This window comes from Panicum virgatum, chromosome 4N (genome assembly GCF_016808335.1).
Source record: "Panicum virgatum strain AP13 chromosome 4N, P.virgatum_v5, whole genome shotgun sequence".
NCBI lineage: Eukaryota > Viridiplantae > Streptophyta > Magnoliopsida > Poales > Poaceae > Panicum > Panicum virgatum.
In genome coordinates this window covers 25,628,014-25,642,278 of record NC_053148.1, presented here as the reverse complement: position 1 = coordinate 25,642,278, position 14,265 = coordinate 25,628,014, and the positions used below count along the sequence as shown (strand labels likewise).

At 50.7% G+C, this 14,265-nt stretch overlaps 2 long non-coding RNA genes across 2 annotated transcripts; both read left to right on the top strand.

The window, feature by feature from the left end:
* Window positions 1–2,488: 2,488 nt before the first annotated feature.
* On the top strand, window positions 2,489–3,397 carry LOC120670703. The gene is made up of 2 exons (XR_005673330.1): window positions 2,489–3,115; window positions 3,200–3,397. It is a non-coding gene; the product is annotated as an uncharacterized LOC120670703 (long non-coding RNA).
* A 5,903-nt stretch (window positions 3,398–9,300) lies between these two features.
* Window positions 9,301–10,108, top strand: LOC120670704. The gene is made up of 2 exons (XR_005673331.1): window positions 9,301–9,485; window positions 9,568–10,108. It is a non-coding gene; the product is annotated as an uncharacterized LOC120670704 (long non-coding RNA).
* Window positions 10,109–14,265: the final 4,157 nt, after the last annotated feature.

The following is a 14,265-nucleotide window of genomic DNA, read 5'->3' as shown; positions in this document are numbered from 1 at the left end:
GCCAAGTTCAGCAAATGTGAGTTTTGGCTTGAAAAGGTCTCTTTTCTTGGTCATGTCCTCTCCAAGGATGGTATTGCTGTGGATCCTAGCAAGGTGCAAGATGTTCTGGATTGGAAGCAACCATAGAATGTCCATGAGATCCGGAGTTTTCTTGGACTTGCGGGATATTACTGCAGGTTCATAGAGAACTTTTCTAAAATTGCGAAGCCTATGTCCGAGTTACTGAAGAATGGGGTCAAGTTTGAGTGGTTCCCAGCCTGTGAACAAGCCTTTCAAACCCTTAAGGATCGCCTCACTACTGCTCCAGTTCTTGCTCAGCCAGATATTTCCAAGAGTTTCGATGTTTATTGCGATGCTTCTCGCATCGGTCTTGGCTGTGTTCTTATGCAAGAATGCCGAGTAGTAGCCTATGCTTCTCGTCAACTTAAGTGACATGAAGAAAATTATCCTACCCATGATTTAGAGCTTGCGGCTGTTGTCCATGCTCTAAAAATATGGCGTCATTATCTGCTTAGTAATCATTGCAACATCTATACTGATCACAAGAGACTCAAGTATATTTTCACTCAATCTGATCTCAATATGAGGCAACGTCGATGGCTTGAACTGATCAAGGATTATGATATTGAAGTGCACTATCATCCTGGTAAAGCAAATGTCGTCGCGGATGCACTAAGCCGAAAGGCTCAATGCAACTGCTTGACCATAGCTCCTCCTGTACATACTCTCTGTGATGATCTCCGGAAACTTGGAATTTCTATGGTCAAAGAAGTCTATCTTGCTACTCTTACAGTCAGATCCGATCTTTATGATCAAATTAAGGAAGTCCAAAAGAAGAATAAGGGTATAGCTCGAATTCGGGAGTTAATGAATGAGGGCAAAGCTCGATGTTTCTCTACGGATGATCAAGGAGTTCTATTTTTTGGGAAGCGTATTGTGGTGCCTAAAGATCATAACCTCAGACGGCTTATTCTGGAGGAAGCTCATAGTTCTCAATTCTCTATTCATTCGGGCAGTACCAAAATGTATCAAGATCTCAAGCAAAGATTTTGGTGGACTCGCATGAAGCGAGAAATCGCTCGGTATGTCTCCGAGTGTGATGTTTGTCAAAGGATTAAAGCCGAACATCTCAAACCGGCCTCAGCCTTTACCTATTCCATCATGGAAGTGGGAAGAAATTGGAATGAATTTCATCACCGGGTTACCCAAGTCTTCTCAAGGGTATGATTCTATCTGGGTAATTGTAGATCGATTGACAAAGTCGGCTCATTTCCTTCAGTTAAGACCACTTATCAAATTAAGCAATATGCGGAGTTGTATCTCACTCGCATTGTCTGTTTGCATGGTGTCCCTAAGAAAATTGTCTCGGATCGTGGTCCTCCATTTGTCGCTCACTTTTGGAGAAGTCTTCATGAAACTATGGGAACTGATCTCACCTACAGTACTGCTTATCATCCTCAAACCGACGGTCAAGCTGAGAGGGTCAATCAGATCTTAGAAGACATGCTACGAGCTTGTGCTCTTATATATGAGAAGAAATGGGTTACTTGCTCACCATTTGCAGAGTTCTCTTATAATAATAGTTACCAAGCAAGTATCAAAATGTCACCTTTTGAAGCTCTCTATGGAAGACGGTGCAGAACTCCGATCAATTGGTCCGAATCGGGAGAAAGGCCTTTCTTTGGTCCAGATTTGGTGAAAGATGCCGAGGACCAAGTCAGGATTATTCGTAAGAATCTTTGCATTGCTCAATCTCGTCAGAAGACTTATGCTGATCGTCGTCGCCGAGAACTACATCTCAAGATTGGTGATTATGTCTATCTCAAGGTTTCTCCATTTAAGGGCACACGCCGTTTTCAAGTCAGAGGAAAATTAGCGCCACGCTATGTGGGACCCTTTCGGATCATCAAGAAGGTTGGAGCCGTGGCTTATCAATTGGAACTTCCTCAATCACTCTCCGCAGTGCATAATGTCTTTCATATCTCTCAATTGAAGCAATGCCATCGTGTTCCAGCTGACGCCGTCGACCTTGAGTCACTTGAACTTCAACCGGGTCTTACCTACGAAAAACATCCAATTGTCATTCTTGACCGAGATGAAAGAAAGGTGAAGCGTAACATGGTGAAGTTTATAAAGGTTCAATGGAGCAATCATACCGAAAATGAAGCCACTTGGGAGCGTGAAGATCAATTACGTCAAGAATACCCTGAATTCTTTTCCGATGAGTAAGTTCTCTCCATACCACGTTCCATTTCCTCTACCTTCTAAAGCACATATTAAATTACGCTGTGTCCACCCACGAAAACGTCCCCCGCTGAGCAACCAAATTCTACTACACCCAGAAAATTGTACCCACGATTACAACTCCTTTGAAATCTACAACTAGGATTCATCCCGTGATGATTCAACTCAGATCAATGGCTAGAAACGCTCGGATCGTCCGCTTCAACGCGCCCTCCCCTCCCCTGCCTCCTCCCGCGCTCCTGCCGCACGTCGGCGGCGGTTCGATTCCCAGCTCTCCTCTCCTTACCCTTTTTCTTTCTCACCCTCCCTTCTCCTTCTTTGACGCTCAGACCATCCTCCTCCCGCGCGTCGCGGCTCACCTGCACCGGCGCGCCGCTCCCCCGCCGGCCGCTGATGCCACGCCCGCCGGCCGCGGCTGCCCACGACGGGTGCCGCTGCTGCCCTCCGCTCGAGGTCCGCTGCTGCCCCACGGCCCGGACGCGGCTCCCCAAGCCGGCCGGCGCAGAAGCTGCCTCGCCGGGCATGGATGCCCCTGCAGCTTCACTCACGGACGCGGCTGCTACGCTAGCCGGCCGCCGCTCCACGCGCTGCTGGCCGCCGCTACAGCTCCTCTCGCCGCCCACGGCTGTCCGCCGCAGCTCACCTCGCACTGCGACTCCCCCATGAGGCCCCCTCGACGCGTCGTCGTACCGCAGTCTCCAACACATCCAGCCCGCCTTGGATCTAGATCAGTTGCTGTGCAATATGGAGGAGGAACCGGAAGTCACACCTCCTTCGAAAGCACTCCTGCAGATCCTGCGCTGCTTTCCAAGTGCTTCCCTCGCCGTCAAGCTGTTCGATGAAACGTTTAGCCCATGTCTGCTTTAGTCAGGTAAATCATGTCATAAAAGAAGGCCTACTAATTGCTGGCTTCGACACTGTCATATGTGAGATATTTACCTTGCGATCTTACCAGGTACATTCAGCTGTTTGGTATGGATCCGCAAGGGATGAGGCATTGATGCCAGCTACGTGACTTCTTGTCTTTGTTCCAGGTAGGCGTATGTATTCTTTGTTATTGCGATTTCCCTAAGAACTTAGAAAATTATGCACCTATTTAATAGGTTTTGTATGTGCAAAGTAATATCACCTGGATTGCTTTTATCCGTGAAAATGAATACACCTTCAGACATATGGTGTAAAATTCTTGTGTAATTCTAGCAAAATCATCTCTGTTCAGATTGGTTGATGATAGATTACCTTTATCAAATTCTTGGGATGCATATGGTGATGCCCAGTGCAAATTATCGTTTAACTTTTTATCGAAACATAAGCTGTTGCTTGAGATTGGAGAGTATGTGATTCTGGTGTCTTGTGGCAACATTGGTAGCTAAAATTATTTTATTGGTCAATTTACTTATTATTAAGGAAGGGAGTTAGTTTGATTTTTATTGCGGCCATGTCAATGGTTCAGTGTATTGGTTGTTGATAGTAATCCTTGGGTGCTAGATTAGTGCTTTCCTAGTTTAGCTAATGGCTTATTTTAGAAAGTTCTGATTGTGCTCGGCCGGATTGAGAAGGCCAAATTAGTTTCCTTGTAATCTGTTATATAAGCATAGCAATAGACCATGAAAAGCTGCCAAGTTTGACAGCACCAAAAACGAGATCGTGTTCTCTGTGTTTGCGTGAGTTTTTGTGTTGGCCGTGAGCTCGCCGGCGACGTGATCCGCGTCGTTTCTCCGGCGTGTTCCTGACATTTGGCATCAGAGCCGGTTTTCGGACCGGGGACTGATGGGTGACGAGAAGAAGCCGAGTGACACGCTCGCCAACAGCTCCGCCGGCGATGGCGTCGTGATCCAGCGGGTGATTCGTGAGGTGAGCGGCGGGAGTAGCTACCCCGTCCTCACCAAGACCAATTACTCCGACTGGGCACTGCTGATGAAGGTGAAGTTGAAGGCGAGGTCGCTTTGGAACATCGTCGAAAAGGGGGGCGCCGACGAGCATGACGAGATGATGGCACTCGAAGCTCTCTGCAGTGCGGTGCCGCCGGAGATGGTGTCTGCCATCGTCGGCAAGGAGTCGGCAAAGGAGGCCTGGAAGACCATCGCTGAGATGCGGGTCGGTAGCGAACGCGTCAAGAAAGCATCCGCGGAACAACTCCGGCGGAAGTTCGATATGGCGACGTTCGGCGAAGGCGAGTCCATTGAGGACTACGCGCTGCGCATCAACAGCATGGCGTCGACCCTCGCCACGCTCGGCGATCCAGTCGAGGAAGGAAAGATCGTTGGTAAGATCATGCGGAGCGTTCCACCGCGCTTCAAACAGATCGTTATCTCGATCACCACGCTCCTCGACGTGACGACCCTCACCGTCTCCGATCTGGTCGGGCGGCTGAAGGCGGCAGAGGACGCCTTCGAGGAGGCTCCGGGGTCGTTGCAACACGACGGGCGCCTCTACCTCACGGAGGAGGAGTGGGACGCCCGGCGGAAGAAGCGGGAGGCGAACTATTCCGGCGGCGGCATAATCGGCGGCTCAGGGCGTCGCGGAGGAGGACGACGCGGGCGCAGCCGTGGGCGTGGAGGCCGGTCATCGGGTGGGCCGTCATCGGGTAAGCCCACTGGTGATGAATGCAGGAGGTGTGGCAAGTTAGGCCACTGGGCCCGCGACTGCCCCTCGCGGCCCAAGAAGGAGCAGGCTCACGCCGTCCAGGAGGATGAGGAGGCGTCGCTCCTTCTCGTCAAGGCCTCCCCGACCATCCTCCATTCATCGCCGCCGCAATCCACTTCGGCACCGCCGATTGGATCCCCGTCAACCACCTCCCCGACGGCGATTCCGCTGCCGCGTGCTGTCCTGCCACTACAGAGGGCGGAGCAGGCGCATGGTGGTGGCAGTCATGGAGCGGCGGAGGCGGGATCCGGATCTCAGATCGAGATCCGGGAGCAGAAGGTGCTCGCCCAGCTCGGAGAGGTGGAGGAGCGCGGGGCGGAGACGTGGGTCCTGGACACCGGGGCAACCAACCACATGTCCGGGTCTAGGGCCGCCTTCACCAAGTTGGACACGGCGGTGCTGGGCACCGTGCGTTTCGGCGACGACTCGGCGGCGCGCATCGAAGGACGCGGGACGGTCACGTTCGTCTGCAAGAACGGTGAGCTTCGCTCGTTCGACGGGGTCTACTTCATTCCCCGGCTGACGACGAACATCGTGAGCATCGGGCAACTCGAAGAGGTCGGGTACAAGATCGAGATAGGCTCTGGGGTCATGAAGGTCCGAGAGCCTGGCGGCCAACTGCTGGCAAGGGCGCCGCGGGCGGCAAACCGGCTGTACCTGCTCCACCTCAAGATGGCACAGCCGGTGTGCCTGGCGATGCGTGGGCGCGACGACGAGGTGGCGTGGCGCTGGCACGAGCGCTTCGGCCACGTCAACATGGCGGCGCTCCGGAAGCTGGCTCGGGAGGAGCTGGTTCGAGGGCTGCCAGAGCTCGGACAGGTGGAGAGGATCTGCGAGGCTTGCCAGGCGGGCAAGCAGAGGCGCACATCCTTCCCGGTGCAAGCAGAGTACCGTGCGCGGGAACGTCTGGAACTGGTGCACGGGGACCTCTGCGGTCCCATCACGCCGGCGACGCCAAGGGGCAACAGGTATTTCTTGCTTCTGGTGGATGACCTGAGCAGATATATGTGGGTAGCCGCGATTCCTTCGAAGGATCGTGCTGCGGCTGCCATCAAGGAGATCCAGGCGCGGGCAGAAGGCGAGTCTGGAGTCAAGCTGAAGGTACTCCGAACTGATCGAGGGGGTGAATTCACCTCGATCGAGTTCGCGGAGTACTGCATGGCGGACGGGGTTCATCGGCAGCACACCGCGCCCTACAGTCCGCAACAGAACGGCGTGGTCGAACGCCGGAATGGGACTGTGGTGGCCACAGCCAGGAGCATGCTCAAAGCGAAGGGGCTTCCTGGCTGGTTCTGGGGCGAGGCGGTAAGCACAGCGGTGTATGTGCTGAACAGGTGCCCGACGAAGAGTGTGGACGGCATGACGCCGTTCGAGGCATGGCACGGGAAGAAGCCGGCAGTGCACCACCTCAAGACGTTCGGCTGCATCGTCTACGTCCGCAACACTCGACCTCACCTGTCGAAGCTGGAGGATCGTGGCCGCAAGATGATCTTCATCGGCTACGAGCGTGGGACGAAGGCGTACCGCGCCTACGATCCCATCACCAAGAGCGTCCATGTGACGCGGGATGTTGTCTTCGACGAGCAAGCCCAGTGGGACTGGGCAGCCAGCAGCAGCTCTAGCGTGGCGGACGGCGACGATGATGTGTTCACGGTGGAGTACTCCATCGTGGGCCAGGGACCTCCGACGGTTGCTGAGGGTGCAGTCGAGGCACCTTGGGAGGCCCCTGCGGACGGCGACACGACACCGCCACTGTCGCCACACGCCGCTGCGGGAGAGGCGTCAGGAGGTTCCGGCGGGGCGCAGGCAGTGGAGTTTGCCTCGCCACCCGCAGGCGGCGACGACAATCTGGACGCTGACCATGATGAGGAGGCTCCGCTCCGGTTCCGGAAGATCGAAAACATCCTCGGGCCGACATCACCGCTCGGGTTCGCGCCGCGAGCACTGCTGATGGAGGAGCTGCACGCAGTGAGCCCCGATGAGCCAGTCTCATTTGCTGAGGCAGAGCGCTGCCCAAGCTGGAGGAAGGCGATGATGGAGGAGATGGAGTCGATCGAGGACAACAAGACCTGGTCGCTTGCTGATCTCCCACCTGGGCGGCGGGCGATCGGGCTGAAGTGGGTCTTCAAGGTCAAAAGGGATGAACACGGGGCGGTGTCCAAGCACAAGGCGCGTCTCGTGGTGAAGGGATACGCGCAGCGACACGGCATCGACTACGATGAGGTGTTCGCTCCGGTGGCGCGGCTGGACTCGGTGCGCTTGCTCATCGCCTTTGCGGCGCACGAGGGGTGGCAGGTGCACCACATGGACGTCAAGTCGGCGTTCCTAAACGGCGATCTGCAGGAGGAGGTGTACGTGGAGCAGCCTGCTGGTTTCGTCATCACCGGCAAGGAACACAAGGTGTTCAAGCTGCGGAAGGCCCTGTACGGACTGCACCAAGCGCCGCGTGCCTGGAACGCGAAGCTAGACGACACGCTGCTGTCGCTCGGCTTCAGGAGGAGCCCCTCGGAGCATGCCATCTACATCAGGCCAAACCAGGGCGCACAACTGGTGGTCGGGGTGTACGTCGACGACCTGGTTATCACCGGCAGCAGCAGCGACGACATCAAGCGGTTCAAGAAGGAGATGGCAGCTGCGTTCAAGATGAGTGATCTTGGTCTGCTTCACTACTACCTCGGCATTGAAGTGAAGCAGGGCGCGAGTGGCATCTCGCTCAGCCAAGGTGCTTATGCTGCAAAGATCCTGGAGAGAAGCGGCATGGCAGGGTGTAATCCCTGTCAGGTGCCCATGGAGACGCGTCTGAAGCTGAGCAAGTTCAGTTCAGAGCCGCTGGTGGACGCAACAGCATACCGGAGCATCGTTGGGAGCCTGAGGTACTTGGTCAACACTCGCCCTGACCTTGCGTTTGCTGTTGGATATGTGAGTCGCTTCCTGGAGGAGCCACGCGAGGATCATCTCATGGCAGTGAAGCATATCCTGCGCTATGTGGAGGGAACCAAGAATTGGGGTCTCTGGTTTAGCAGGAAGAAGGAGGAGGCTCATCTAACGGGTTTCAGTGACAGCGATTATGCTGGGGATGTCGATGCTAGGAAGAGCACGACAGGGGTGATATTCTTTCTCAGCAGCAGCCCAGTCACCTGGCAGTCTATGAAGCAAAAGGTGGTGGCGCAGTCAAGTTGCGAGGCTGAATACATTGCAGCTGCTAATGCTGCTTGTCAGGCATTGTGGCTAGCCAGAGTGCTAGCTGAGGTGCAGGGATCAACACCAAGAGTACCAATGCTGAGGGTGGACAATAAGTCCGCCATTGCTTTGATGAAGAATCCAGTACTCCACGGCCAGAGTAAGCACATTCAAGTGAAGTACCACCTGGTCCGGGAGTCTATTGAAGAAGGTCTAATCGAGGTAGAGTTCATCAGGAGCGAAGAACAGCTGGGCGACATTCTGACGAAGCCGCTGGGCAAAACCAAGTTCCATGAACTTCGTTCTAAGATTGGCCTGATTGATGTATGTAGTTCGCACCACAAGGCTTAGGAGGAGATTGTTGATAGTAATCCTTGGGTGCTAGATTAGTGCTTTCCTAGTTTAGCTAATGGCTTATTTTAGAAAGTTCTGATTGTGCTCGGCCGGATTGAGAAGGCCAAATTAGTTTCCTTGTAATCTGTTATATAAGCATAGCAATAGACCATGAAAAGCTGCCAAGTTTGACAGCACCAAAAACGAGATCGTGTTCTCTGTGTTTGCGTGAGTTTTTGTGTTGGCCGTGAGCTCGCCGGCGACGTGATCCGCGTCGTTTCTCCGGCGTGTTCCTGACATTGGTACCTGTATTGGTTTTGGATTTTGATTCTGCCATATTCTTGGTACATGACCAATTATTAATGTTTGATGTCCTTAATTCGTTGGTTCCTGCATGCCATGCACATTACTGCCAAGAAGGGACATGTTTTGGTAAACAATCTCAAGGTGCTCGCCAACTTTGGTGTGGAGGCAAGGAAGATGGTAGGGCCGTTGGAAAATTTTAGGTGTGAAGGAATCCAATTTATCCATACCGTTAGCACGGACACACTTACTAGCATTATTTATATACCTGGTATATGGTGACATTTTTCTAGCTGGTATATGGTGACACTTACCAATGGTGCTAGCAGAATTTGCCTATATAACTGAGCTTAGGAACCATGGCTGGTTTGCACTCTGATAGCGCAACCACCTGGATCAAATATTGATTACTAGACCCATTTAGAAATAGCAGTTTAAATTGATCATCCAGCTTATGTACTTATGTCATAATCTTTCTTTTATGTGAAATCACATTGGTGATTTATCTTTTGTAATCGTTGTTGCATGGAGAGAACTCCAAGGTTTAGGTTGTAACTGTTGTCCTTAAAGTGATTTTGAATGACATTCTTGCAAGTTAACCTTTTTGGTCCTCTTTGGTGCTCTTATGGAAGAGAGATGGTCCTATGTCAATCTTTTTTGTGATCCTAGATAGATCCATAGAGGTCCTTTTCTTGTGCAAGTTCAGCCAGCGTCAATTTCCCTACCATTGTTTATACTGTCAATTGGTTGCCTTCAGAAGATGAGAAGAAAGAGAAAAGGTATCATTTCCTTCTGTGGAAACACATTTTTCTAATATATATGTATTTATGAGGTGTTGGGATCTGATTGGAGCTGTATCAGGGAGTCTCTCTCGGTGGAGGGATTGGAAGCATCTTAGACATTTTAGATGCATCACAAATGATCTGATTTGGCATACCTATGGTTATTGTCAAATGAATGTTAATATGAATAGTTATGCTTCTAACTTAGGATCCAAACCATGCTGCTTGACAGCTTGTGTGACCGGTGCTCACTCTATTGGTGATGCTACATGGATGATTCAATTTGGAGATGCCGATGTGTGATGGCGGATGGTGGAACAGAGTCCAGTATCGATGCTTTCTCTATAGTTGGATTTTCTAGGCAATTATGTTCTTGGTGCTTTGTTTTATTTATCTTTGAAAATAGTAGTCTGTATACTTTGGTGACTATAAATGGCTTGAATGCTTTCAGTAACCGTAATCAGGAGCAACTGTTAAGTGTGAGGATTGTAGGAAGCCATAGAGAATCCACTTTTATGTTCACAAACAAACATGTCTCATAAATAGCCTATGCAGACCTGGTCACCTGCATATTTGTTGCCCACTGTTTCATGATTGATATGTAGCTCCATTTCTTATTAGTATACCCAACATTAACTTATCGGTTATGCTGCATTAAAAGATTTTTTTTACCTGTAGCGTTAGCACGGGCCAAATTACTAGTTTATGAAGTTCATCTTTTTAGATGTTATATGTGGACACAGTCACCATCAAGAAAACCCTAGGAATGTATCACACCGCATCATCACTGCCTTTGTGCATCATCTCTTAGATGTTTATCTTGTCTAGGTGAATATGGCCTCAACCAACTCCGAGTTTTATCCTTCCCCTCTTGTCTAACTAAATCTCGGGACGAGATTTTCTTAAGGGGGGGAGAGTTGTCACAGCCCAAAGAAAAGAAAAGAAAAGAAAATGAAAATCCCTCGCCGGGCCCACCTGTCAGCCTCTCTCTCTTTCTCTCTTCCCCTCTCTCTGTTCCGCTCAGCACCGCACGCACGCGTCGCCGCCGCCGGCCATCCTCGCGCCACGCACCAGCGATCCTCGCTTCGCGTGCGTCCTTATCCGCACGGCCGCCCGCTCCCCCTCCCCCCTAGCTCCCGTGCCCGACCGGCTTCCCTGCCTCAAACCCTAGCCCTTCCCCCTTCTCCATTGCCGCCGCCCCCGAGCTCCGTCGCCGCTGCGATTTGTCGCTGCCGGTGAGGTCCTCCCCGATCTAGCACGCGCGCCACCTAGTCCTCCCCATCCTTGACCGATTTGGGCCCTAACCCGGCCTCCTCCCCCTCCCTGCAGGGCCGCCGGCGAGCGCCTCCGCTCGCCGCCGCCCTTGTTCGTCGCGCCGCTCCTCCGCCGCCGCTCCTCGCCTGCGCCACCGCCGGTGAGGCTCGCCGCCACCTCCTTCTCCCCGTGCGCGCCTTCCTTGGCCGCTCCGGCCCTGCCTCCGCCGTGCACGCCCCGGGTCAAGGCCGCCCGGCCTGCCTTGACTTGGCCCGGGGGCGCATGCGGGTGTGGCTGTCCTCGGGTGGACCTAGCAATTTTTGTTAGGGTTTCTTTAGGTTTATTTGTGTTGCAATGTTGAAAAATGTGTAGAAAATTCTACATACCTCGGAAAAATGCAAAACTTGTTTTGTTGGATTCCTCTAGCTGAGATCTACTTAGGAAAAATATTGTTTTGCATGTTACCTTGCTATAGATTTATCTATAGTTTTATCTTGCAAAAGTGAGTTTAATGTTTAGTTATTTGTATACTGCTGGAAAAATGCCAAACCAAATTTTGTTAGACTTCTTGTGAGGTGTAGTTTTCAGTGGTGCAACTTGTTCACATGCTTCCTTGCTGTTAATCAAAGTTTTAGCTTGTTTCCTTATGCGTTGTCTGAAAATGGTTTAATATAGAACTTTTTGCTGGAAAGTGAGAAAATAGTAAAACCAGTTTTGTTAGCTTTGTTTTCATGCCTAGTTTCTATGATAATTTTCTTGGATTTGTTTAGATAAGTTTGCATGCCTTTCCCGATTTATCTTGCTTAGAGTAGCTGAAAATTGATCTATTTATGATTACTTATAGGAAAATGCTTTTACTGCAAAACCAATTTTCATGCTCTTTAGTTACAGCATCTAACATTGTAGTCGGCTCATCGTCCTTCTAAACATGTTGGCAAGAAACTGCTAATTTTGTGCATTCGTACGCCTTCGTTGACACTTCGGACCGTGCCCTCCTCCACGGCTTCGACCACCTCCGCCTCGACCTTGGCTACTTCGGCACTAAGGGCTATCATTTGCATGAGCTACTCCAGTCAAAGCGTTCGCACCAGCTTTATGCCTGAGAGGGGATATCTCCATTGTTCTCTAGTATGTCCGTTCGTGTTGTTACCGCTACGACTGCGGGGGGATGTTAGAGTATAGTATTAGGCAACTTCGGATATGGTTAGTTTAGGATTGATTATAATCCCAGAATAACCTTCCTTATCTCTATGAGAGGCTACTTGTCCTCCAAGCCATGTACTCCTACATAATCAGCCCAAGGGGCTCAAGCAATATATCCTACTCATTATAACAATCTTACAAAAACAGTATAGGCCTAGTGTATCAAATTGGAAACTAAAAAATAGAAAAATACATAAATCAAATAGGCCGGGCTAAGCAGACCATAAGGCATGTGTGTATTCAGGAAGTGCAGAGTATTCAAATCAGACATGAGTATGGAATTGGCTTTCACGGGAGAACGATGGAGCCTACGGTATAAAACTTAGCATGATTAGGTTTCCATTGTTCATCACAACAATAGTGACCTTGATCGCACTGAAAAAAATCTGGTGGTACTAAGGGTCTGTTTGGAGCCTCCACTCTCAAAAAAGATGCTCAACTCCAGGAAATCTGCTCCACCTCCCAGCTCCACTCCATCAATTTTTTTCTCATCATGTTTGGCTCCACTCCACTCCACTAACCATTGTGGGCCCAAGTTGTCATAGAGAGGAAGGCTTCTCCCTCCGCGCATGTGATTCACGGCTCTTTCTTTTTCCGTGCCTGATGATATCCACAGCAGCACGAGGAGCCCCAAGGGTGGGCAGCGGTGCGAGGAGCACCAAGGGCGATGTTGGCGGTGGGATACTCGATGACCGACAGCAGCGGCGCGAACCAACAGGCAGCTGTGGTGCGAAACTGATGGCGGTGGTGGCGCGAACCCGATGGCGGCGGTAGTGGCGCGATCCCGAGGATGGCGGCGGCGGCGGGATTCGGTGAGGGCGGGAGGCGGCGGTCCACACCAAGGGCCGCAGCAGCGAGTTTTGGCGAGGGCGGGAGGCGGCGGGGCTATGGGCGGTGGGATCCTGATGGGCAGCGGCGGCGGCGCATCCCAACGTCGGCGGTGGCGGGATTCCGGCGTTAGGTTGGCGAAATCCAACGAGGGGAGCCTCTATGCGAGGGGAAGAAGACCTATTGACTGCGAATAGAATAGAATCGAACCATTTTTTCCCACTTAACAGTGGTATGGTAGGTAATATCTAGCAACTTCACCCGCTCCAGTTTTGGTGGAGCACCTGCTCCACAAAATTGATGGAGTGGAGCTACTTTTTAGTGGAGTGGAGCTGGTTTGTTCAGAAGCAAATGAATGGTGGAGAGCCTCTTTTGTATAGGGTGAGCCCAAAACTGAACAGCGGCATAAATTTTGGGATCTCCTACTCTTTTGTACGTTCCATGTGGTTTGGACCTTGGATTTGTGCTGGGGATTTCAACAAAGCCTTGAGTAAGGATGAACATTTGAGCAGAGGAGATAGAGGGGAAAATCAAATGAGACTATTTAGGGAATGCCTAGACGATTGTGATTTGGTTGATTTGGGTTTTTCTTGGCCAAACTATACATGGAACAATAGGCAGGAAAGGAACAATAATGTTAAAGTTCGCTTGGACTGAGCAGTAGAAAATGGAAAATTTATCGAATTTCTTGATGAATACCATGGTCAAAACATCATCACATCAACTTCAGATAACTATGCCATTCTAATATCAATCAATAGTAATTCGGGACACAAAGACAAGAGTAAATTTGATCACAACATTAGATATGAAGCGATATGGGCAAGGGCAACACTATAATGAAGTTGTGGAAAGGAAATGGAACGAGGGCTTTGTGGGCCCAAAGAACCTTTAGTCCATTTGGTCAAATTTGGGCAAAATCGAAATTTCTATGAAATAGTGGAGCACAAATACTTTTGGGTCCATCCAAAAGGATATCAAGAAATTCGAACACCGGTTGGCAATGGATCGTTCCTCAAGATCCACACCAGCCTATTCAAATGAAGAGAGGGCAATTGAACGTAAACTGTGTGACTTGTTCGGATGTGAAGAAATTATGGCTGGACAGCACTCTAGAATGGATTGGCTCGAAGAGGGTGACCGAAATACTTCATTTTTCCATGCCAGATCTTCTACTAGGAGGAAAACTAGTAGAATCTCATATTTGTTGAAAGATGATGGCACAAAATCTGAAACAAGGAAGAGCTTAAAAGTATGGTTCATAATTTCTATGTAAAACCATTTTCTACCGAGCATTATGACAGCATCGATAGTATTCTTAGGGTCATACCATGTATGATAGATCAAAACACCAATGAAGTGTTGTGCAACCCTATACAGGCGAGAAGATCCGTGAAGCCTTATTCCAGATGGTCCCACAAAAGCATCTGGCCATGGTGGTTTCCCGGTGTTGTTCTACCGGCGTCATTGCAATTTTTTCAGGCTAATAATA